The following is a 27,895-nucleotide window of genomic DNA, read 5'->3' on the forward strand; positions in this document are numbered from 1 at the left end:
TTTTATCTTTATTTATCTTCTTTAAGTAGGTTTTATTTTATTTTCCTTTAATATTATTTCATTTTTAAGTTTTATAATTTTTATTAAATAATTTATAGTTTCTGCTATTCCTTTATAAGTAATTATGGCTCTTTATATTTTCTAAAGAGTTCCTGATGTTAGCACAGTTATAAAAAGCTCCAAAGCTTATCATTACCTAGGAACTCGAACCTCCATTGGCAAAGGTTCTCCACGACTACCATGTCCTGCTCGAGCATGACCATAGCTACTACCAGATATAATGTTCTTTTGGCGCAGGACTTATTGCCTAATAAACCTCTACCACCATTGGAGTATCCTCTTCAACTCTTATCAGGGCCTTGGCCTATTATTCTTCATAACTCCAATTCAAGGAATCCATTAATCATTCAGGATGTTTCACTTCTTTCCCTATCTTACGATCTTATATCTATACCGTCGTAAATCTAACTTTGTACATTGAGGGCAGTGTACATCTTAAGTGTAGGGGTCTTTTATATAATTATAAGAAAAATCCCTGAATTTTGTCTTATTCTCATTTGATCTTCTCATATCATTATTAGAATGAATTTTGATTGATTTATGATTTTTTATTAATATGTCTTGAATTAAAATATAGGCATTTATGCATTGATTATTCAAACTTTAAGGAATTAGAGAATCAAGAATGATAAAGTTGATTTTTGAGAATTAAAAATTTTTAGGTTGTTTCCCCAAGTTTAGGTATTATCTTGAGTTAAAACTCATAGGTTTAAACATAAAAAAGCCATAATTTTTGTGAGATCTTGAACCTGTAGAGCATCTATTATTTCTTTCATGCTCACTTTTATTGTTACTTTGAGTGCATCAATATTGAATTGTCATTCTAGAACTTGCTTGATTATGCATGTCAAGACTACACCATTTGATTTGATATGTCGAGATGATAAAGGCCACTTAGGTTTAACCCACTCACTTCATAAAAGCCTACCTTCACAATTAACCCTTAGTGAACCCCCTTGAGCCTAACAACCCAATCATTGATTTTCTCTCAACATTAACCCTTAACCTATTATTGTTGAAATCCCCTAAATTAATTTGATCCCTATTTCTGTCGAGATTTGATTTATTTAGCTATGTTTTATTTTTATAGATTGCCTATGTTATTTGACTTATTTTGAAAAAAAATACAATATATAAATATAAATTAGTAGTTATTCATCTTTTTTTGAGCTTAAGTGTTAATTGAAGCTCTCTTGTATTCAATTAAAGATTAGTTATTTTTCTAGTTAGGTAATTTTTCAATTTAACCTCGATTCTAACCTTTTGTTTTAGCTTGTGACTGTATCCCCTAACCAAAGCCATGTTACAACCCTCTAAAGACCTTTTGATTGACATATCATCTCAATATATAGTGGTGGAGATTTGATTTTCATCCAAGCCAATGGTAATAACGTTTCATATTGACTAATTAGTGCTTCATTTATTTTCCTTAAAAACCTCGAGTGATTTCAGTGAATCTTTAGTGAGGATGTTAAACTTTGTGAAATTTTGAATCAAAGGTAATCACTTAAATAAGGGGAGACACCTATGCTTTTGTGATAAAATGCTCAACTTGAAATGTTTGAAACTTTGATGTTCTTCTAGTTGAATTCTCAATATATGACTACTTATGGTTTATTTTGAGATATTATAGATAGGGGATTATAAGTTGAGAAGAGTTTATGTTGATTGTGAGTTGAGGATTTTGCTTGAGGATAAGCAAATGCTTAAGTATGGGGGTATTTGATAAACCGTAATTCATACATATTTTTATCCCACGCTTAGCACATTTATGGATGATTTCTCCTTAGATTTGGTGAATTCGATGCTCCTAATCCTTTAATTTCATGTTTTATACTTAGGTGAGCATAGGAGAATAAAAAGAGCAAGAAACGGGCCGAAAATAGAGAAAATGGACCAACAAGAGAAATCAACACGGCTTGGACTTCCTCACACGGGTAGTCCACATGGCCGTGTCCATTTGGCAGAATCGAAGCACGACTTACACGGGTAGACCACACGCCTGTGCCTATTTAACAGCCTTGACCACTGTCTGAAGCAATCACACACGGGTGTGTCCCTGTCGAGCCCAAGTATAGTCCTATTTGGAAAATGCCACTTTAGAGGGCTCTTAGGCATTCTAAAGCCTATTTAAACACCTGAGGAGGCACTAGAAAAGGGGACAAGGAGTAGGAGGCAAGGAATTACTCAAAAAAAGGCGATTGATCCATCTCGGAAGCCGAATTCTTCGTCAAGACTGAAGATTTCCCTTTAATTTCCTTCGGGAGTTTTGGGTTTTCTTTTTGTTTTGTTATCTTTACTCTTTTGAGATGTTTTCTTTCATAATTATGAACTAAACCCCCTAAATACCTAAGGGGAATGAAACCTAAGACGGATATTGTTATTATTATCTGAATTGTATGATAAATATTTGACTTGTTCTTAATTCTGTGTTCTTAATTCTTGTTTTAATATTCTAGGATATGATTCAAGTTAATGTGCTTATTCAGAAGAGCAAAATTCCTTGTCTAAGAGTAAATTTTTCGTAATTAAGCAAAGTTGATTGCATGCCTAGAGATAGTGTAACACCCCAAACCCGGCCTAGACGTTATGGCCGAATCTGGTGCGTCACATGAAACTATTTTTCAAATTTGATCTTTCCAGTGAAAATCCATTACTGAATCTAAATTTATTATTAAACCACAGTTCCCATCAAAATGTTTACTAATTTGTTTGCCTTTGGTATATTACCTCATTTAAAATTGCGGAAGCATTTTGAAAACTTTGTTGTTGGAAGCTCGTATTCCTTAGAAAAATCATGCCATTTTGAAATCTCGAGTTTCTCTAGACTAGCAGTTTAGTATAAGAAATCAAAATCCAAATTAAAACTTAAAACCCACCAATGGCCTTATTACATAAAGAAAAATCCAAAACGAAATCTAATTGCAATTAAAAGAAATAGAAACAGTAGTGTGGCCATCTCCGAGTCCCTCGCAGCTCCAAACCATCTAAGCTTAGGAATTACCTGCATAGTTAGAAACGGGGTGAGTTTACAAAAACTCAGTGTGTAATCCCAATAACAAACAAACAATGAATGACATGGTATCAATACAATCTGGGCCAAAGCCCTATTCATTCTCGACATATACTGGGCCGAAGCCTTTCGTTTAACGGTTACTAGGCCAAAGCCTTTACTGTAAATGATATGTCCCATAGGCCCATTTCACTACTACATGAAATACCAATGAATGTATGCAAGCCCATTTGGGGAGACTACTTAACCCACCATCCGCTACTCTCCACCCGTACCAACCAAGCTCTCTATGTAAGGAATAACTCAACCCACCCAACCAAACTCTCCACTGGAAGCATAGTTGCTTTATCATATAATTGGAGGCCTAGCCTCTTTTAATAACTGGGGCAAAGCCCTTTTTGATAAACTGGGGCAAAGCCCTTTTCGATAAACTGGGGCATAGCCCTTTTAGCACTTCCTCCATTTATAAAACCCAACCCATGCAACATGTCATGTATGCAGAATGTCATGCCCATATTTGAATCAAACAATCACAGTCAAGTCATTCATATCACCAACATATATTCACAATCAAATCCGTCAACCACACAGTCCAAGTCAGTTAGTTGCCCACAAGGGCAAAATAGTCATTTAACACCCTAGGGGAAAAATGGTAATTTTACCCCACAAGGGTATCTCGGTAATTCTACCCTACAGGGGTATTTTGGTATTTCTACCCTACAAGGGTATTTTGGTAATTCTACCCTACAAGGGTATTTCAGTAATTCTACCCTACAAGGGTATTTCGGTAATTCTACCCTACAGGGTTATTTTAGTAATTCTACCCTATAGGGGTATCTCGGTAATTCTACCCTATAGGGGTATTTCGGTAATTCTATCCTACAGGGGTATTTCAATATCACAAATCGAGAGTATTTTGATAATTTCACAAATCAGGGGTATTTTGGTAATTTTACAAGCCTGGGGTATTTTGGTAATTTTACAAACCAAGGGTATTTTAGTAATTTTACAAACCAGGGGTATTTTGGTAATTTTACTGATCGAGGGTATTTTGGTAATTTTGTAAACCAAGGGTATTTCAATAATTTTGTAAATCGAGGGTAAAATCGTAATTCTATAAATCGAGGGTAAAACGGTAATTTTGTAAATCAATGGTAAAATGGTAATTCTATAAATCGAGGGTAAAATGGTAATTCTGTAAATCGAGAATAAAACGGTAATCCTATAAATCGAGGGTAAAATGGTAATTCTATAAATCGAGGGTAAAATGGTAACTCTGTAAATCGAGGGTAAAACAGTAATTCTGTAAATTGAGGGTATTTTGGTAATTTTACAAATTGAGGGCATTTCAGTAATTTGGTAAACTAAAGTATTCTAAACAGGGATAACAATACGAATGGGCCTAAAGCCCATTCTTGACCCAAATGGGCCCACACCCTCGGGTGGCCCTTTTAGCCCAAATCTAGCCACAGATATAAGATTCACCAAGCCTAGTCCAATATTTACCACACAATCAAACAACTTATCCAATTGGGCCCGTAGGCCCATTGGGCCCACATGACCCCTTTCGACCCATCGCGACCCGAAGTAGCCATCCTACAACTAGAGTAGCGAGAAAATACACACCTAATAGGAGACTGGAATTAATCCGCGCTCCGAGCACTCTTAGCTGATGCCCAACCCAAACGAGCACGCCATAAAGCGAAAGGGATCAGCCAAAAAAGGTACCTTTACTCTCCTCGTGGTTCTCTCTATTTAAAGCCGACCAGATCCCTCTTATGTTAGCTTCCCAATGTGGGATCCCTCCAACATCAGAGTTTAAATTCAACACCAACTCTTGCCGCCCCCTGTTACCAAAATAAATGCTCTTTGATTGCCATGAGTTTCGAACCCTGGAACTCCTTTCCAACTCTATGACCCCACCTTGCCACTTCCCCACAGGCTCTTTTTGTGTCATATTTTATCCCCAATTAATTATAAGGTCTAAAAGGCCAAAGTCCAAGTTCCCTTAAAAAACCAGAATAAATTGCAAGAGCCAAGGCTTGAACCCAGGCTCCCATACAACCTTAATGATGCCACAACCACTAGACTACAAGCTTCCTTATGTCATTTATTTAACACAATAATTTAAAAGGCCATCATCCAAGTATCCAGGTTTTTTTCACTTAATACCAAAATTTTTGCTAAAACCCAAGTCTGAACCCAAGATTTCTCCAACACTTCTCAGGGCTATTAACCACTAAAGCAGACATTTAATTGTGTCATTTCATTGCACAATTAAATACCTAAATACAACCTCCTTATGGACCCACACTCAAGGCCCAATACTTCTAGGCCCATATTCGGGGTGTTACAATTCTACCCCCTTAAAGAAATTTTTTCCTCGAAATATCCTACTCTCAGACTACACCATCACACTTCCGCTATGCACTCTGATACTAATAATACTAACATACACCCAAAACATTTATCCATCGGAGTGAATAGATTTCACATGCAAACAATTTCTACATTGCCAGAACACACACCAAATAAATACTAAATCTAAATTGAAGTATTACAGTTTACTCTAACTACAGAGTTCTAGTATAGTGCTACTATCTATAGTAGTTTCTCAATATAGCCTTTCAATCTATAACAGTAAACAGAGCTAGAGAACTTACAGATTTGGTACCGGAGACTCGGTGTGCCACACTTCCAATAACATCTTTTCAGAAACAACTCAAGTTTTGTTAATAAATTTCAAAACAAAATTTTAGAAAAACTCCAATTTCGAAAAAAGAAAAGAAAAAAATAACAATAATTTTCTGCCACCCATACCACAGCCGAGTTTTGTAACCTGGCTCTGATACCACTAAATGTAACACCCCAACCCGGCCTAGACTTATGGCCGAATCTAGTGCGTCACATGAAACTATTTTTTAAATTTGATCTTTCCAGTGAAAATCCATTACTGAATCTAAATTTATTATTAAACCACAGTTCCCATCAAAACTTTTACCAATTTGTTTGCCTTTGGTATATTACCTCATTTAAAATCGCGAAAGCATTTTGAAAACTTTGTTGTTGGAAGCTCGTATTCCTTAGAAAAATCATGCCATTTTGAAATCTCGAGTTTTCCTAGACTAGCAGTTTAGTATAAGAAATCACAATCCAAATTAAAACTTAGAATCCACCAACGGCCTTATTACATAAAAATAACCCAAAATGAAAACTAATTACAATTAAAAGAATCAGAAACAGTAGTGTGGTCATCTCCGAGTCCCTCGCAACTCCAAACCATCTAAGCTTAGGGATTACCTGCACAGTTAGAAAAGGGGTGAGTTTACGAAAACTCAGTGTGTAATCCCAATAATAAACAAATAGTGAATAACACGGTATTAGTACAATCTGGGCCAAAGCCCTATTCATTCTCGATATATACTGGGCCGAAGCCTTTCGTTTGATGGTTACTGGGCCGAAGCCTTTACTATAAATGTTATGGCCCATAGGCCTATTTCACTATCACATAAAATAGCAATGAATGTATGCAAGCCCATTTGGGGAGACTACTCAACCCACCATCCGCTACTCTCCACCCGTACCAACCAAGCTCTCCATGTGGGGAATAACTCAACCCACCCAACCAAACTCTCCATTGGCAGCGTAACTGCTTTATCATATAACTGGAGACCTAGCCTTTTTTAATAACTGCGGCAAAGCCCTTTTTGATAAAATGGGGCAAAGGCCTTTTCGGTAAACTGGGGCATAGCCCTTTCAGCACTTCCTCCATTTATAAAACCCAATCCATGCAACATGTCATGTATGCAGAATGTCATGCCCATATTTGAATCAATCACAGTCAAGTCATTCATATCACCAACATATATTCACAATCAAATCCGTCAACCACATAGTCCAAGTCAGTCAGTTGCCCACATGGGCAAAACAGTCATTTAACACCCTAGGGGCAAAATGGTAATTATACCCCACAAGGGTATCTCGGTAATTCTACCCTACAGGGGTATTTCGATATTTCTACCCTACAGGGGTATTTCGGTAATTCTACCCTACAGGGGTATCTCAGTAATTCTACCCCACAGAGGTATTTTGGTAATTCTACCCTACAGGGTTATTTCAGTAATTCTACCCTATAGGGGTATCTCGGTAATTCTATCCAACAGGGGTATTTTGGTAATTCTACCCTACAAGGGTATTTCGATATTTTACAAATCGAGAGTATTTTGATAATTTCACAAATCAGGGGTGTTTTGGTAATTTTACAAGCCTGGGGTATTTTGGTAATTTTACAAACTAGGGGTGTTTTGGTAATTTTACAAGCCTGGGGTATTTTGGTAATTTTACAAACTAGGGGTATTTTAGTAATTATACAAACCAGGGGTATTTTGGTAATTTTACTGATCGAGGGTATTTTGGTAATTTTGTAAACCAAGGGTATTTCAGTAATTTTATAAATCGAGGGTAAAACAGTAATTCTGTAAATCGAGGGTAAAATGATAATTTTGTAAATTGAGGGTAAAATTGTAATTCTATAAATCGAGGTAAAACGGTAATTCTGTAAATCGAGGATAAAATGGTAATTCTATAAATCGAGGGCAAAATGGTAATTCTATAAATCGAGGGTAAAATGGTAATTCTATAAATCGAGGGTAAAATGGTAACTCTGTAAATCGAGGGTAAAACTATAATTCTGTAAATCGAGGGTACTTTAGGAATTTTACAAATTTAGGGCATTTCAGTAATTTGGTAAACTAAAGTATTCTAAACAGGGATAATAATACGAATGGGACTAAAGCCCATTCTCGGCCCAAATGGGCCCACATGCTCGTGTGGACCTTTTAGCCCAAATCTAGCCACAGATATGAGATTCACCTAGCCTAGTCCAATATTTACTACACAATCAAACAACTTATCCAATTGGGCCCGTAGGCCCATTGCGCCCACATGACCCCTTTCGGTCTATCGCGGCCCGAAGTAGCCATCCTACAGCTAGAGTAGGGAGAAAATACACACCTGATAGGAGACTAGAGTTAATCCACGCTCTGAGCACTCTTAACTGACGCCTAACCCGAACGAGCACGCCATAAAGTGAAAGGGATCAGCCAAAAAAGGTACCTTTACTCTCCTCGTGGTTCTCTCTATTTAAAGCTAGCTTCGCATCCCCTCTTATGTTAGCTTCCCAATGTGGGATCCCTCCAACATCAGAGTTTAAATTCAACACCAACTCTTGCCGCCCCCTGTTACCAAAATAAATACTCTTTGATTGCCATGAGTTTCGAACCCTGGACCTCCTTGCCAACTCTATGACGCCACCTTGCCACTTCCCCACAGGCTCTTTTTGTGTCATATTTTATCCCCAATTAATTATAAGGCCTAAAGGCCAAAGTCTAGGTTCCCTTAAAAAAAACCAAAATAAATTGCAAGAGCCAAGGCTTGAACCCAGGCTCCCATGCAACCTTAATGATGCCACAACCACTAGACTACAAGCTTCCTTGTGTCATTTATTTAACACAATAATTTAAAAGGCCCTCATCCAAGCATCCAGGTTTTTTTCACTTAATACCAAAATTTTTGCTAAAGCCCAGGTTTTAACCCAAGATTTCTCCGACACTTCTCAGGGCCATTAACCACTAAAATAGACATTTAATTGTGTCATTTCATTGCATAATTAAATACCTAAATACAACCTCCTTACGGACCCACACTCAAGGCCCAATACTTCTAGGCCCAAATTCGAGGTGTTACAGATAGGGTGACAAGAATTTTCCAGATTAGGGTGAAACCTAATAAGGGATTCCATAGATTGAGTTAATGCAACACTAGGGTGTTAATTAGAAAGAGATTTCAATTAATTAACCTAGGGTTAGACATTATTGGTCTCGAGAGAGATAAAAATATAATATAGGGATTTCTACAGATCAAGTCAAATAAATAAATTGTCTGATTCAGAGTTTAACAACAAGTGAAGTCTAGGTGGATTTTTCCTTGGGTATTGTCTTAATCAATCGAGTTTTCCCAAAAGCTTTTCCCCAATTTTGTCTCTGTGCATCCTTAGTTTAATTAATTGGTTTAGATAAATAAATCCCTTAATTTTTAGGCTAGATAATAAAAAGAAAGTAATTACTAGTACTCTTGGTTCTTTTGGTTTTGACAATCCGGTCTTGCTAAAGCTATACTATTATTCGATAGGTACACTTGCCTTCATCATGATAATAGTGCATACATGAGATGATCGCTCTTATGACTTGACGGAAAATGGACATTCCATCGAGATTTTCTGAGAGACTCAACGAGATTAACATGTGCTATAAAAATGAAAACATTGAATGATGAGCTCATCTAATACTAAATACATAGTGCATTGTATGTGACTAACCTGTGGATTGAGTGCATGTGATAGGAAAGCCATTCCATGCTTGATGGTTTTAATGCCTAATATGATTGCATGGTAATTACTCGGTCAGTTTACTTTCTAGTTATTCAGGCTTACTTAGCATGTAAATACTTACCCCTCTCTTTTCCCTGTCTTATAGAGATTGAGGACTCGTAAAGAGTCAAAGACGGTTGAAGAGTCAAGACAATATCAACTAGTCTAGCTTTGATAAATAGACACTTTTATTTTGTTCAATGGCATGTATAGGGCATTTGTTTGTTTTGTTATATATGTCATTTGATTTGCCAAAATGAAGGCATGTAAAGGTATACATATATCTACTTGTATGTAGCCATGGGGATTGGCTCATTTTGATATAGGCTATGACCTACAAATTTATGCATGCTTATGTTCAATTGCTCTAGTGAGGATCAAGTGTGGTATCTTACATTTAGAGATACATATTGTGAGCAAATTACATGGGATAGCTAATACATGTTAATCCCGTTGAGTCTCTCAAAAAATCTCGATGGAATGTCCATTTACCGTCAAGTCATAAGAGTGATCATCTCATGTATGCACTCTCGTGAACCTCACATCTTACGGCAGGATTACCAGTCCAGGCTAAATCCCCCGTAATATAAACTCATAAGGTGACGTCGGGATTACCAGTCCAGGCTAAATCCCTTAAAACAACAAAAACCTTTAATGAGCTCGGATCTGAATTACCAGTCCAGGCTAAATTCAGACCCTAATCGGATTACCTGTCCGGGCTAAATCCACAATGCACACATATCTTCGGAAGGCTCAATCACTCAAGGAACACCCATTCGAGCTAGATCCTTTTTACATTTGAGATCAATGGATTACCCACTCGGGCTAAATCCACAATGCACACATATCTTCGGAAGGCTCAATCACTCAAGGAACACCCATTCGAGCTAGATCCTTTTTACATTTGAGATCAATGGATTACCCACCCGGGCTAAATCCCTCTCTGCAACACATGCAGGATCTTAAGTCATGTAAGTCATGGTTTATCCATCGAATTTCCCTTTTTAACCTCAACCGGGACATTTATTATCATATCATTATTATTGAAATATTTCATAGATTTTCATGCCATAATTATAACTAAATGCCATGCATTCATAACACATGTAGTTGGGCATATTATTGGTTTACTTAATGTTATTCAAACTTACTTGGTATCCGTCTCGGTTTCAAGTCTCGGTTATTCCGAAACCTTTCGTTTTCCTTGATCGACCTCCGAATTTTGTTCCTCGGGGTCTATAACAATAAAAATGAATCATCAATACCTCACATTACTCTTTTCAAGTCTAAATTTCACCCCTGGTCCAAATGACCGTTTTGCCCCTAACCTTTCACATTTTTACAATTTAGTCCCTAGGCTCGTACAATGAAATGCATGCAATTTCTACTTTACCCAAGCCTATCTGAATGTTTTTTCCCTCTTATGGCAGCCCACATTTCCATTATTTTACATTTCTACCACATATTTTACACCTTTTGCAAAAAGGTCCCTTTAGGGGTTTTTCATGAAAATTACCTAGAAAAAGATGTTTAACAGACATCCAACTTTCATATTCCTCCATAAAACATCAAAGAATAAACATGTTACATATGGGTCACTTTACTAATATGAACCCTAACTCAAAATATCGCTAGGAATGGAGAGAGTAAGTTACCGGGATTCCAAAAATACAAAGAACATTAAAAACGAGGCTAAGGAGCACTTATTATTGAGCTTGAAAATGTTGAAAACCCTAGCTATGGAGAGCTTGAGAATTTCGGCTAGATGAGGGAGAAGAATGGCTGATTTTTGACTTATTTTCCCCATTTTATTTCATTAATTAGCCAAATAACCAAAATGCCCTCAAGCCCTTTCTTTACAATTTTATCCATACAAGCCCATTTTTGTCCAAAAACTTTGAAATTGGGAAAATTACTCTTTAAGACCTTTTAATTAATATTATAAAGTAATTTCATACAAATTGCTTCTAGAATCCAAGTTTTGTAATTTATTCAATTCGGTCCTTATTTTCCAATTGGACACCTTACTCATAGAATTTCCTCATGAAACTTTAACACATGCATATTTTCATATTCTAGACCTCATAATAATCATAAAATAAAAATTTCAACATCATATTTGTGGTCTCGAAACCACTGTTCCGACTAGGCCCTATTTTGGGATGTTACATTTCTCCCCCCTTAGGAACTTTTGTCCTCAAAAGTCTTACCAGTAAATAGGTGCGGATATTGGCTTTTCATGGTTTCTTCCGGCTCCCATGTAGCCTCTTCCACACCATGTAGATGCCATAAGACTTTTACGAAAGCCACATCTTTATTTCTCAGTTGTTTAAACGAAAGCCACATCTTTATTTCTCAGTTGTTTAACCTTGCAAGCTAAAATCTTGACTGGTTCCTCATCATAAGCCATGCTCGGTCTAATTTCAATCTTAGTCGGTGAAATCACATGAGAAGGGTCTGATAGATATCGCCTTAACATAGATACATGGAACACATCATGAATCTTTTCTAGTTCAGATGGCAATGCTAAATGATAGGCTAACGGCCTAATTCTTTCAGTGATCTCGTACGGTCTGGTAAATTGCAGACTTAGTTTGCCTTTCCGGCCAAAGCTCAATACCTTTTTCCATGGAGATACTTTCAAGAATACTCTATCTCCAACTTGAAATTCAATCTCCTTTCTTTTCAAATCAGCATATGGCTTTTGCTTATCCGATGCCGCTTTTAAATAGTCACGTATCACTTTAACTTTTTCCTCAGTTTCCTTGATCAGATCAACTCCATGAATCTGATTCTCCTTGAGTTCTATCCAATACAATAGAGTTTGACACTTTTTTCCATAGAAGGCCTCGTAAGGTGCCATTTTCAAACTCATTTGAAAACTATTATTGTAGGTGAAGTCTACCAATGGCAGGTACTTTTCCCAGCTGCCCTGAAATTCAAGGATGCAACATCGCAACATATCCTCAACAATCAGAATCATCCGCTCAAACTAACCATCAGTTTTTGGGTGAAACACTGTACTAAATCTCAACTTTGTACCCAAGGATTCTTGTAACATCTTTTAGAATCTCGAATTGAATCTCGGGTCTCTGTCAGAAATAATCGATAACGGTACCCCGTATAATCTCACAATCTCAGATATGTACAAGTCGGCTAGCTTATTAAGAGAGAAATCCATCCTTACCAGAATAAAATGAGCCGACTTCATCAATTTATCCACAACAACCCATATAGCATCTTTCTTTTTCGAGGTCAATGGTAATCCTGTCACAAAATCCATATGATAAACAATAAATTATACATATTTTTACCCCATGTTTAATGCATTTTATGGATGATTTTCCATTAGAATTGGTGAATTTGATGCGAAAAGTACGTAATCAAACACGGGCTAGACCTCCTCACACGGGCAAACCACACGGCCATGTCAATTTGGCAGGCTCGAACACGGCCTGAAGTAATCAAACACGGGCATGTGCCACGGGCGTGTCCCTGCCGAGCCCAAGCTGAGTCCAATTTGGAATTTGAGGGGTCCTAGGCATTCCAAAGCCCATAAATACACCCTAGAGGAGAAAGAAAAGCACACAGAGAATAGAGAGTAAGGAATTACTCCAAGGAAGCTGATTGATCCATCTCAGAAGCAGGATTCATTATCAAGACTGAAGATCTCTTCTCAATTTCCCTTCAGGAGTTTTGAGTTTTCTTTATGTTTTGTATTCTTTATTCTCCTGAGATGTTTTCTTATTTAGTTATGAACTAAATCCCCTAAATACCTAAGGGGAATAAAACGTAAGACGAATCTTGTTATTATTTTCTGAATCGTATGATAAATATTTAACTTGTTCTTAATTATGTGTTCTTAAATCTTGTTTTGATATCCCAGGATACTGATTCAAGATAAGCTCTTATTCAGAGAAGGAATAGACCCTATCGAAGAGTACTTTCGTCATAATTAAGCGGAGTTGATTGCGCGCCTAGAAATAGGGTGACAAGATTTTGCCAGATTAGGGTGAAACCTAATAAGGGGATCCATAGATTGAGTTAACGCAACCCTAGAGTGTTAATTAGAGAAAAGTCTCGGTTATTCAATCTAGGGATTAGACGTTATTAGTCTTGAATAGGGATAATAACATAACTTAGGGATCTCTACGGCATAAGTTGAATGAATAAATCGTCCGATTTGGAGCCAGAATAACAAGTAAAGTCTAGGTGGATTTTTCCTTAGGTATTGTATTAAGTCAATCGATTTTCCCCAAAAGCAATTCCCTAATTCTTTTCTTTGTGAATTCTTAGTTTAGATAATTAGTTAATTTAAACAAAAACCCCTTTTATTCTTAGGCTAGATAATAAAAAGACAGTCATTACTAGTACTTTTAGTTCCTTTGGGTTCGACAATCTGGTCTTGCTAAAACTATACTACTGTTCGATAAGTACACTTGCCTATATCGCTATAATAGTTAGTCCAAGAATGAGTAATTATAAATATTTAAAACCTATCACGAAATCTTGCGATCACCATAGTAACTTTGTCCCACTTCCATTCAGGGACCAACACAGGATGTAACAATCCTGAAGGTACTTGATGTTCAGCTTTGTCTTGCTGACATATCATGCATTTCAATACAAATTCAAAAATGTCCTTTTTCATGCCGTTCCACCAGTTCATTGCTTCAAATCATTATACATTTTAGTACTTCCAGGATGAATAGAAAAAAGGCTATCATGCACCTCTGGCAAAATTTTCTGAATAATTTCATCCTTCCTCGGTACGCAAACTCTGTCTCTAAACATCAAACATCCATCAGGACTAATCTGAAAGTCTGATTCCATGCCCGACTCACATTGAGCTCTTTTAGCCTGCAGGACACTATCATTAGTTTGAGCATCATAAATTTCTTGAAGAAATGTTGGCCTGATCCTTAATTCTGCCAAGATCGAACCATTACCAAGCAACGCCAATTGGGCTTCCATGGCCCTCAGTGAAAACAATGGTTTTTTGCTTGACGTATCGAGGACCACATTTGCCTTTCCCGGGTGATAATCGATAATTAGCTCATAATCTTTAATTAATTCTAGCCATCTCTACTGTCTTAGATTCATATATTTTTGAGTCATCAAATACTTCAAACTCTAGTTGTCTGTGAATAAACGGCAAGTCTCACCATATAAGTAATGCCTCCATATTTTCAAGGCAAAGACAGTAGCGGTAAGCTCTAAATCATGCGTCAGATAATTCTTCTCGTGTGGCTTCAACTGCTGCAAAGCATATGCTATCACCTTGCCACCTTGCATGAGTACACAACCCAATCCATTTAAGGATGCATCACTATAGACCACAAACTCTTTTCTCGGCTCAGACAATACTAAAACTGGAGCTTTAGTCAGCAGTGTCTTCAACTTTTCGAAACTCTGCTGGCACTTCTCTGTCCATTCAAACTTAACATCTTTCTGTACCAACCTCATCATTGGAGTCGCGATCATGGAGAATCCTTTCACAAATCCTCGGTAGTAATTGGCTAAGCCTAAAAAGCTTCTAACCTTGGTTACATTTTTGGGTGGTTTCCATTCAACAATTAAAAAAATCTTACTTGGATCAACTCGGATGCCTTCACCCGAAACAATGTGACCCCAAAACCCCATTTCTTGGAGCCAAAACTTACTCTTGCTAAACTTAGCATACAATTGCTTTTCCCGTAAAGTCTGCAACACAATTCTCAGATGCTTTGAATACTCTATCTCATCCTTGGAATAAATCAAAATGTCATCAATGAACACAATGAAAAACTTGCCCAAGTATGGCCGAAATATCCTATTCATTAGGTCTATAAATACGACCGGTACATTCGTTAACCTAAACGGCATGATAAGGAATTCATAGTGACCATACCTCATTTTGAAAGCTGTCTTAGGCACATGCAACTCCTTAACTCGCAACTGATAGTAGCCAGATCTGAGGTCTATCATAGAGAATACAGTGGCTCCCCTTGATTGGTTGAACAAATCATTGATCCTTAGCAAAAGATACTTATTATTAATTGTTACCTTGTTCAATTCCTGATAATCTATACATAGTCTCATCGAACCATCTTTCTTCTTTACAAACAATACGGGAGCACCCCAAGGCGAAAAACTCGGCCTTGCAAAACCTTTATCCATCAAATCTTGCAACTGTGTTTTTAACTCCTTCAATTTGATTGGTACCATTCTATACGAAGCAATAGAAATAGGAGCTATTCTTGGCATCAATTCAATACCAAACTCTATCTCTCTTTTAGGAGGCAATCCGAGTAATTCCTCCGAGAACACATCTGGATATTCACATACTATTGGCACGGACTCAATCTTCAACTCCATTTTCTTAGTGCTCAGAACAAAAGCAAGGTAGGCCTCGTACCCTTTTCTCATATATCTTTGAGCAACCATTGCTGTAATTACAACCAACGATGTATCCAATTCTCTTAAATCAACTCGTAGAATCTCACCATCTAGGCACCTCAATTCAATATACTTGCTACCATAGTTTACAACCACATCATGCAGGGCTAACCAATCCATACCAAGTATTACACCAAACTCATCAAATGGTAATAACATAAGGTTAGCCAGAAAGCAATGACCCTGAATCATCAAAAGACAATTTTTACAAACTTTATCAACCAGGACTAACTTGCCTAGTGGGTTCGACACTCTGATAATAAATTCTGTAGGTTCAATAGGTATATTCATACTAGACACCAATCTCATGCAAATGTATGAATACATCAACCCCGGATCAATTAAGGCAACAACACAAGTATTAAAAAGAGAGAAGGTACCCGTGATGATGTCAGGAGCAGAGGCTTTCTCTTGAGCGCGTATTGTATACGTTCTTCCCGGGGCTCAAGCCTCTGACTTTGTAGTGTCTTTGGCCACAACTCGACTGCCACTAGCACTTTCAGGATACCTCAGAAGTCAACCTCGTGGAATACGAGCACTTGACTTTGGGGCTACTTCCACCTCTTTATTAGTTCACTCTGGGCAGTCTTTAAGGAAGTTGTCAAGAGAACCACATCTAAAGCACACAAAACTCTTCATTCGGCACTCTCCGAAGTGGAATTTATTGCAGCTCTTGCACTTTAGCTTTTGGTCATCCACACTCCCCACACTAGTCACCATCGAGGAGGAAGACTTCTGATTACATCGTTTGGAGCCTCTCGCTCTACCCGAATATCCCACTGATGAAGTGGAGCGTTCATGTTGGCTCCTCAAATTTTTTGTGGGAAATGAAAGCGTCTTACTGCTAGATCTCTTGCTCGCAACTCGAGCTTCCCTCTTAGCTTGCTTTCTTTCATTATTGAGCTCCTCAGCCTTCTTGGCCTGATCAGCTAATGTAGTGAACTCCTGTATTTCAAGAATCCCAATCAACAACTTGATTTCATCATTCAAACCTTTCTCTAAGCGTTTACACATTTTTGACTCGGTTTGAACCCATTCAGTCGCATATTGACTTAGCCTTACAAACTCCCTTTTGTATTCTGCTGCAGTCTTGTTTCCCTATTTGAGTTTCAGGAATTCCTTTCACTTCGAGTCTAAGAACCTTTGACTGATGTATTTATTCTTAAACTCTGCTTGAAAAAATTCCCAAGTGATGTTTACTTTTGGCACCACTGAAGATACAGTCTTCCACCAGTGGTATGCAGTATCCTTTAGGAGAGATACGACACACTTTAAGTACTCCTCAAGTGTGTACGATAATTCGTCTAATACCCATGTAGTATTCTTGAGCCAAAACTTGGCTCGCTTAGCATTATCATCGATCTTAGCTTTGAATTCCTCAGCCCAATACTTTCTGAGTTTATCTACAGGGGCTTTACCAATTCTTACAGGTCCATAACTCGTGGCACTTCATCATCAGGTCAGTCAGGGGGCAGGGGAGGTCATGGTATGTTGGGGTGATGATAAACTATAAATTATACATATTTTTACCCCATGTTTAATGTATTTTATGGATGATTTCCCATTAGAATTGGTGAATTCGATGCTCCTAATACTTCTATTTCATGTTTTATACTTAGGAGAGCATAGGAGAGCGAAAGGAACAAGAAACGAGCCAAAAATGGAGAAAATGGGCCAAAGTACGAAATCAACACGGCCTGGACCTCCTCACACGGGCAGAACACATGGCCGTGTCAATTTAGCAGGCTCGAACACGGCCTGAAGTAATCAACACGGGCATGTCCCTGCAGAGCCCAAGCTGAGTCCAATTCAGAAAAGGATAATTTTGAGGACTATTAGGCATTCCAAAGCCTATAAATACACCCTAAAGGAGGAAGAAAAGCACAGAGAGAATAAGGAGTAAGGAATTACTCCAATGAAGCTGATTGATCCATCTCAGAAGCCGAATTCATCATCAAGATTGAAGATCTCTCCTCAATTTCCCATCTGGAGTTTTGGGTTTTCTTTATGTTTTGTATTCTTTATTCTTCTCAGATGTTTTCTTATTTAGTTATGAACTAAAACTCCTAAATACCTAAGGGGAATGAAACCTAAGATGAATCTTGTTATTATTTTCTGAATCATTTGATAAATATTTAACTTGTTCTTAATTATGTGTTCTTAGTTCTTGTTTTGATATCCCAGGATACTAATTCAAGATAAGCTCTTATTCAGAGGAGGAATAGACCCTGTCTAAGAGTACATTTGTCATAATTAAGCGGAGTTGATTGCCGGATTAGGGTGAAACCTAATAAGGGGATCCATAAATTGAGTTAATGCAACCCTAGGGTGTTAATTAGAGAAAAGTCTCAATTATTCAATCTAGGGATTAGACGTTGTTAATCTTGAACAAGGATAATAACATAACTTAGGGATCTCTACGGAACAAGTTGAATGAATAAATCGTCTGATTCGGAGCCAGAATAACAAGTAAAGTCTAGGTGGATTTTTCTTTAGGTATTGTCTTAAGTCAATCAATTTTCCCGAAAAGCAATTCCCCAATTCTTTTCTTTCTAAGTTCTTAGTTTAGATAATTAGTTAATTAAAACAAAAACCTCTTTATTCTTTGGCTAGATAATAAAAAGAAAGTTATTACTAGTACTTTTAGTTCCTTTAGGTTCGACAATCCGGTCGTGCTAAAACTATACTACTGTTCGATAGGTACAGTTGCCTACATCGTGATAATAGTTAGTTCAAGAACGAGTAATTATAAATATTTAAAACCTATCAAGAAATCACGCGATCAAGTTTTTGGCGCCATTGTCGGGGAGCTAAGATATTAAGAACGCTCAATTTTTATTACTTTAGCCATTTATTTTTCTTGCAATGTAATTTAATTTAATTATTATTATTATTTATTAACTTACTTTTTCTTTCTCTTGGTAGGTTTTTATAGTTTATGACTAGAAGAAACCCGTCAGGACTATTACTTTTTGACGAAGAAATCAATCGTACAGTTCATAGAAATCAATGAGAAATAAGGCAAAGCTTATGATACACAGAGAATGAACAAGAAGACGATACTCAACCCCCAATCAAAGAGATGGCTAACAACCAAGACAATCAACTAACTCCTGCAATTGCGGCTAATCAAAATCTTGCTCCACACACTATGTATGATTATGCTAAACCTTCTTTAACTGGAACTAAATCTAGTATAGTTAGACCTGCTGTAGCTGCAAATACTTTTGAACTGAAACCTAACACAATTCAAATGATATAACAGTTTGTTTAGTTTGACGGTTTGCAGGATGAAGATCCCAACGCTCACTTATCAAACTTTCTGGAATTCTACGATACATTTAAAATCAATGGCGTTTCTGATGATGTCATACGTCTTCGATTGTTTCCCTTTTCATTGAGGAACAAAGCTAAACAGTGGTTGAACTCGTTACCACGAGGGTCAATAACTACTTGGGAACAAATGACCGAAAAATTTTTACTAAAATATTTTTCGCTGGCTAAAACAGCTAAATTACGGAATGATATTTCTTCTTTTGTGCAGATGGATTTAGAAACCCTCTACGATGCATGGAAGAGATACAAGGACTTACTGAGAAGGTGCCCTCACCATGGGTTACTACTTTGGCTCCAAGTTCAAACATTCCACAATGGTCTGAATCCTTCGACTCGGCAAATGGTTGACGCAGCTACTGGTGGAACCATCAATAATAAAACACCTGAAGATGCCTATGAGTTTATTGAGTAGATGTCACTGAATAACTATCATTGGCAAGTCATGAAGACAAAGCCAAAGAAAACAGCCGGTGTTTATAATGCCGATTTGGTCACCATGCTGTCAAATCAGGTAGAACTCTAGAATAAAAAGATTGATAGTTTTCTTAGTCCTTCACAGGTTCACCCAGTAATGCAGTGCGAAGCAAGTAGTGGTGGAACAAGCCATGCGAAATACCAACCTTATGGCCATAACATGGATAACGAGCAACTAAAGTCATGGGTAATAATCCTCGACCTCAAAACAATCCATTTAGTTACACTTATAATGCAGATTGGAGGAACCATCCCAATTTCTCGTGGGGAGGCCAAGGAAATCAAAGACCACAACATCCTCTAGGTTTTCAACTGCTACCCTACCAATGGGAAAAGAAGCCGAACCTTAAAAAGATGCTCTCAAAGTTTATATCGGTGTCAAAAACTTGTTTCCAGAACACCGAGGCAGCACTTAAGAATCAACAAGCGTCGATCCAAGGGCTCGAAACTCAGCTAGGCTAGCTTTCCAAACTAATCTCCGAACAACCATAAAGTAGTTTGCCAAATAATACTGAACCCAACCCAAGGGAATAGGTCAACGCGATTAATGTTCAAGATGAAGAAGGATTTGTGGAGCCTGAACCAGAACCATGGTAAGAAACTATGGTAAACAAAGGTCAACGTGAGGTAGATCAAAATACAAACAAATCAGTGAATGTCGAATATAAACCTCGTGTACCATACCCCAACGCAACAAGGAAAGACCGCTCAGATGAACAATTTGGTAAATTCCTTAAACTATTAAAAAAATTACGTATTAACTTACCATTTATTGAAGCTCTATCGCAGATGCCAAAGGCAATGAAATTTCTAAAAGAGCTTTTAGCAAATCAGCGGAAGTTGAACGAGGCGTTGCATGTGGAGCTAAATGCAATGTGCTCAGCTATTTTGAAAAATAAGCTACCGAACAAACTAAAAGATCCAGGGAGTTTAACGATTCCTTACTTAATTGGTAGTTTAGATGTTAATAATGCATTAGCTGATTTAAGGGCTAGTATCAACGTCATGCCTTTTAAAATGTTCAAGCAACTAGGTATCGGGAAACTCAAACAGACTAGGATGAGCATTCAATTAGTAGATAAAACTATAAGATTTCCTAAGGGTATTATTGAAGATGTGCTAGTCAAAATCGATAAATTTATATTTCCCGTTGACTTCATTGTTTTAGACATATAGCAATACTCCTTTAATCCTAGGAGGGCCCTTTTTAGCAACTGCTAAAACAATTATTGATGTTGGCACAGGTGAGCTCACGCTTCGCGTAGGAGACAAAACACTCACCCTTCAAGCTCGCAATTCTGACAACACATCAGAAATTGAAGGTGATCGTCTAAACGATTCTATTAAAACTGACCACATGATGCAACCCGCTTTGCAGGAGATAAGTCTGAAGGAAGTACATAAGCCACTCTTAAACAATAGTAGAGGATCTATTCATGAAGAACGAAGGCTACAAATAAAGGAGCTAGATGAATGGTGAACACATAAATCGAGAACACACGATAAACCGAAACTATGCCAGAACAAGCTCGATACCTCTCCAAATCAACTTAAGGTTGGTGATAAAGTCTTATTAGATGCTGCAGATCCCCACATTGTCACTACGACACCGAATGAGGAAATCCCTCTTACGGTCTCAGTATTTTTCCAGTCGATACGGTGGAGGTGAGTCATCCCAAGTTTGGCACTTTTAAGGTAAACAATACCCGTTTAAAACCTCATTTTAAGATTGATAGTAGGAATGAGGAGTAAAAACTCCTCAAACCACCATGATCATTCAACGGAGAGGTAAGTTGAGCTTAGACTATAAATAAGTGTGATAACCCGAATTAGGGACTAATCAGAATAGTGGTTTTGGGACCACAGATATGAGATAGAAATAATTATTTTATGTTTATTTTGAGGTCTATGATATGATTTTATGATTTTGTAAAAATTTCGTGAAGAAATTATATGCACAAAGTGCTTAATTTGAAGTTAGGAACTAAATTGAATAAGTTATAAAACTTGCATTCTAGAAGTTTCGAGTATGAATTTGCTTTGAAATATTAATTAGGAGGTTTTAAATAGCAATTTGACCAATTTCTAAGTTTATGGACAAAAATTGGACATGGATGGAATTTTTGAAAGTTTAGTAAGAAAGGGCATTTTGGTCATTTGGATTTTAAATGAAATAAAATGGGAAAAATAATACAAAAATGATCATCTTCTCCATAAGTTGCTGTCGAATTTTGCTCTTCACCATAGCTAGGGTTTCAACACTTTTAAGCGTTGATTGTAAGTGATTTCTATGCCCGTTTTTAATGTTCTTTACATTTTTGAAATCCTCGTAGCTCGGTTTACCTATTTCTACCAATATTTTGAGCTAGGGTTTATATTTAAAAATTTAACCATGGATGATATGTATGAATTTTGATGTTTTATGGTAGAATATGAAGTTTGAGATTGTGTTAAACAACTTTTGCTAAGTGATTTTCGTAAAAACAAGTAAAATGACATAATTAGTAAAAATACCTAATATCCATGAGTACATGTTAGAGTGTGAATTTGATGTTGCAATAGAAGGGAAAAATGATCAGCATGTCATAAAACATAAGAAAATAGGATGAGGTTTAATTTACGAGCCTTGGGGCAAAAGTGTAAATATGTGAAAGTTTAGGGGCAAAATGATAATTCTGTCAAAGTTCGTATTAGGGGCTATTGTGATGAATGTGTGTATTAAATAAATTAATTTGGTATTGTAGATCAAGAGAAAAGATATTCGAGTCAAGATCGGGGGAAAAATAAAGTTTACGAGGAATAGGCTCGACTATTCTCATTTTGTATCGAGGTAAGTTCATATGTAAATATTGTAATATAACTGTTATTTTAAATCATTTAATGCTATTTATACGATATTATGATTGTTATCATGCAATTCTATGCTATGTGGTCATTGTTGGACAACATGCAAAAATTTTGTGAATTATGTGAAAAATATGAAAGACTACCTAAGTATCGTCAGTGGTATTCCAAGGAGAATGGTAAAAAAGTATGAACGAGGAAAGTCCAGTTGAACCTTAGGAATAGATTAGGATATTTGGGCATCCGAATTCATTGAGTTGAGTCCGAGTTCACTTATGGATGCGAACGTCCGAGCTCATTGAGTTAAGTCCGAGTTCGTGAGATCTAACTAGGCATCCGAGCTCGTTGAGTTGAGTCCGAGTTCACTTATGGATGCGAACGCCCGAGCTTATTGAATGAAGTCCGAGTTCGCTTATGGGTGGGTTACATGGTAGCTTGGCTACATATGTGGCACTTATGTGCAAACTTTCCATGTATCCGAGTTATATTCTGATGTCTTCAACAGGTAAAATTCTAGTGAAATGGAAGAATACTCAAGATGCAAGTGACGTATTGGTAAGTGTTGTAGAATGGGCACTTTGAGTAGGTATGTACTTAACCCTCGGGTTGAGACTTGATATGACAACAATAATATGGTAAGATGATGAATGATGGATAGAAATGTGATATATGTTTTGGTGATATTTGTAACACCCCGAATTTGGGCCTAGAAGTATTGGGCCTTGAGTGGGGGTCTGTAAGGAGGTTGTATATAGGTATTTAATTGTGCAATGAAATGAAACAATTAAATGTTTTCTTTAGTGGTTAATGGCTTTGAGAAGTGTTGGAGAAATCTTGGGTTCAAACTTGGGCTTTAGCAAAAATTTTGGTATTAAGTGAAAAAAAACCTGGATGCTTGGATGAGGGCCTTTTAAATTATTGTGTTAAATAAATGACACAAGGAACAATGTGGTCTAGTGGAAGTGGCGTAATTAAGGTTGTATGGGAGCCTGGGTTCAATCCTTGGCTCTTGCAATTTATTTTGTTTTTTTTTTTAAGCGAACCTGGGCTTTGGCCTTTAGACCTTATAATTAATTGGGGATAAAATATTACACAAAAAGAGCCTGTGGTGAAGTGGCAAGGTGGCGTCATAGAGTTGGCAATGAGGTCTAGGGTTCGAAACTCATGGCAATTAAAGAGCATTTATTTTGCTAATAGGGGGCGGCAAGAGTTGGTGTTGAATTTAAACTCTGATGTTGGAAGGATCCCACATCAGGAAGCTAACATAAGAGTGGATGCGAAGCTGGCTTTAAATAGAGAGAACCATGAGGAGAGTAAAGGTACCTTTCTTGGCTGATCCCTTTCGCTGTATGGCATGCTCGTTTGGGTTGGGCGTCGGCTAAGAGTGCTCAGAGCATGGATTAACTCCAGTCTCCTATCAGGTGTGTATTTCTCACTACTATAGCTGTAGGATGGCTACTTCGGGCCGCGATGGGTCGAAAGGGGCTATGTGGGCCCAATGGGCCTACAGGCCCAATTGGATAAGTTGTTTGATTGTGTAGTAAATATTGGACTAGGCTAGGTGAATCTCATATTTGTGGCTAGATTTGGGCTAAAAAGGCCACACAAGCGTGTGGGCCAATTTGGGTCGAGAATGGGCTTTAGGGCCATTCGTATTGTTATCCTTGTTTAGAATACTTTAGTTTACCAATTATAGAAATGCCCTCGACTTGTAAAATTACCAAAGTACCCTTAATTTATAGAATTACTGTTTTACCCTTGATTTACAGAATTACTGTTTTACCCTCGATTCACAAAATTACCATTTTACCCTCGATTATGAAATTACTAAAATACCCCTATAGGGTAGAATTACCAAAATACCCCTAGTTTGTAAAATTACCAAAATACCACTAGTTTGTGAAATTACTGAAATACCCTCAATTTGCAAAATTACCAAAATACCCCTAATTTACAAAATTACAGAAATACCCTTGACTTTCTAAAAATTATAGAAATACCATTGGTTTACAAAATTACTGAAATACCCTTGGTTTGTAGATTTACCAAATCACCCTTGTAGGATTAAATGACTAAAATACCCCTAATAGGTAAAAAGACCGTAAAGCCCCTATAGGGTAAAGTGACCGTAATACCCCTGTATGGTAAAATGACAAATATGCCCTTATGTTCCGTATGACTGATGTGCTTAGGATTTACATATATTGATATTGGATTAGTTAAGTTTGAGTGGTAGGTGGTGGTTATCGTAGGGGATTGATTTTGGAAACGTTTCAACTTCAACACATAATAGGTGTGTAGCGAACCCTCTTTCGTAGCTTAAATCGATATATACTGAAAAGCTGAAATGCCGAAATTTTGGCATTTCGAGGACTCGTGAGCAGGCGAACGCTCATAGGTTAGTTAGATTCACTAAGTTGATGATCAGGACCGTTGGTACAGGTAAGAGTACGATTTTGGATGTCTCGGTAGTTGGGCCTCAATAGGCTAGAATCGGGCCCAATGGGCTTTCGAGCCCATTTGGGTAAAACTGATAGAAAATGGAATCTAGAAAAGTTGCATGTTAACACGGTTAGTACTGTTGTAAAATTTGGATTAAGCGAGCTTAGTGGGCTAAATCATCATTCGTAGGGCCCATTAGGGGTTTTGGGCCCAAAAGCCCGAATTTGATAAAGTGGGTTAAAGATCATTGTTTAAACACTCGAAAATATTGATAATTGTTAATGAACATGGAAAACCCTGATATTTGGTAAAATTACAAAATTACCTTTATAATATGAAAAATGACTGTTTTGCCCTTGTGGGCAAGTGACTGACTTGGACTGTGTGGTTGATGGATTTGATTGTGAATATATGTTGGTGATATGAATGACTTGACTGTGATTGTTTGATTCAAATATGGGCATGACATTCTGCATACATGACATGTTGCATAGGTTGGGTTTTATAAATAGAGGAAGTGCTAAAAGGGCTATGCCCCAGTTTACCGAAAAGGGCTTTGCCCCAGTTATTAAAAGAGGCTAGGTCTCCAGTTATATGATAAAGTAGCTATGCTGCCAGTGGAGAGTTTGGTTTGGTGGGTTGAGTTATTCCCCACATGGTGTGTTGGTTGGTACGGGTGGAGAGTAGCAGATGGTGGGTTGAGTAGTCTCCCCAAATAGGCTTGCATACATTCATTGATAGTACATGTGATATTGAAATGGGCCTATGAGCCATACCGCTTACAGTAAAAGCTTCGGTCCAGTGATATGATTTATGAAAAGGCTTCGGCCCAGTATATGTCGAGACTGAATTAGGGCTTAGGCCCATATTGCTACTGTTTAAGGGCTAAGGCCCGGTGTCTTTATTCTTGAATAGGGCTTTGGCCCAGATTGTCTTGACATCGTGTTATTCACTATTTGTTTATTGTTGGGGATTACACACTGAGTTTTCGTAAACTCACCCCGATTCTAACTGTGCAGGTAATCCCTAAGCTTAGATGGTTTGGAGCTGCGAGGGACTCGGAGATGGCCACACTATTGTTTCTGTTTCTTTTAATTGCAATAAGTAACCGGTTTATTTTTTTTTAAGTTTTATCTTAATTAATATTATTATTTGGTTTTGGGTTGTAATAAGGCCATTTTAATTATTTTTCTAGGATTATTTTATTTTATACCCTATATTTCTTGATAACAATCCAAAATGGGTTAGACTTAGGTAGCTTTCCAAAATGATAATTGTTTTTAAAATAACACAACGATACAATTAATCAGTTTATCAAAAATATCTACTTAAATGAATTCCAACTCGTTTTTCTCAAAACCTAACCTCGCACCAAAGTGTGGAAATGGTTGTGGGCATGTCTAGGATTGGATCCAATCAAGAGCTTGGTACTTAGCGACCTTCATGGCTCACCTCCTCTGTTTGGATACCTACGGTGCACTGACTTCCATTAACTTTATTAACTTAGCAAAGACTATCTTTTAAAACACTAAGAAGGACGTTGAAAGAGGCATGGGTATTCTTAAAAACTTCAATGTGACACATCGGATCCGGCCATAACGTCTGGGCCGGGTTTGGGGTGTTACAATATTATGATAATGTTGGTTGGTATAATTGCTTTGTTAAGTTATTTATTATTTGCATGTGGACTTACTAAGCATCTATGCTTACTCCCTCATTTCCATTATTTTTAGTTTTGACAAGTCAATTTGGAGATCGGGACGGTCAGAGACATGCTCACACTATCACTTGACAATCGCGGTATAATGACTTGTAATTTTTGAAATATGGCATGTATAGCATTCCAATCATTTTGTGTGTATAATCTTACGATATGGCCCATGGATGGAATGGAAATGTTTGAAGATGATTAGCTATTGGAATGGCTAATCAGGTTTATATATGATAACATGTATGCTTTATGTCTTAACTAAACCATGAAAATCATTGGAAAGGTAAAATTGTCCACAAAACAGAATCAGACAGTTGCAGTGATGTGAGTCTAAAAAATCACTAAAATAGTAGAAATGGAATTAAATGATGAATAAGTTATGAAATCGAAGCTTGATGAGTCTATTTTCATATGAAAGAAACAAAATAGGTAAAAGAGTTATATTTTGTGAGATATTTAAGTTTTGGTGGCATAGGGTCAGAGCGATCTCTGAATCCCGTGTTCATGTATGAAATCTGTATTGAGTCTAGTTTTATGATAAATAAACGGCATAGTCATTGAAACTCTGTATAGGGAGATATCTTATTCATAGTACACAGGGGTTAGAGTAGTCGAACCCTGAAATAGGGGAGACTTTAACTAATAAACTGTACTAATTGGCCTGACCAAAAATTCTAGAAAAACATTAGTAAATAGATATATGAGTCTAATTTTAGAGAAAATTTACGGAATTGGATTTTGGGATTCGTAACTCGAGATATGGATTTTTTAGCGACTGTGACGCAGTTAGCCAGCTTGTCTGGAAATTCTAAAATATCTTGTTTGAGCTGCTTAATTAAAGAATTAAGTCCGTTAACACCTCGTGCTCAACTCCGAAGACAGTCTGGGGTAAGGGGGCTTTACAATAAGTGCTTCTTGGGAGGCAACTCGAGCACTAACTGTATTAACTTTTTTCAAAATTTAATCTTCAACATCTAACTTACTAATAGAGCTCTTTAATACAGGTTTTCCACAGAGACACGGCCAAGCACACGGGTGTGCGACATGCCCATGTGGAAGACCCGTGGTTGAAACTAAGAAACTAGCATGGGCGTGCAACACACCCGTGTCCAAAACCCATAGTCGAACCTGTCAAATTAACACGGGCGTG

The 27,895-nt window shown here is 37.3% G+C and overlaps 1 non-coding gene across 1 annotated transcript; it reads right to left on the reverse strand.

The window, feature by feature from the left end:
- Positions 1–19,449: 19,449 nt before the first annotated feature.
- LOC128284727 (small nucleolar RNA R71) lies at positions 19,450–19,556 on the reverse strand. The gene has a single exon (XR_008275150.1). It is a non-coding gene; the product is annotated as a small nucleolar RNA R71 (small nucleolar RNA).
- Between the last annotated feature and the right edge of the window lie 8,339 nt (positions 19,557–27,895).

This window comes from Gossypium arboreum, chromosome 11 (genome assembly GCF_025698485.1).
Source record: "Gossypium arboreum isolate Shixiya-1 chromosome 11, ASM2569848v2, whole genome shotgun sequence".
Classification (NCBI taxonomy): Eukaryota; Viridiplantae; Streptophyta; class Magnoliopsida; order Malvales; family Malvaceae; genus Gossypium; species Gossypium arboreum.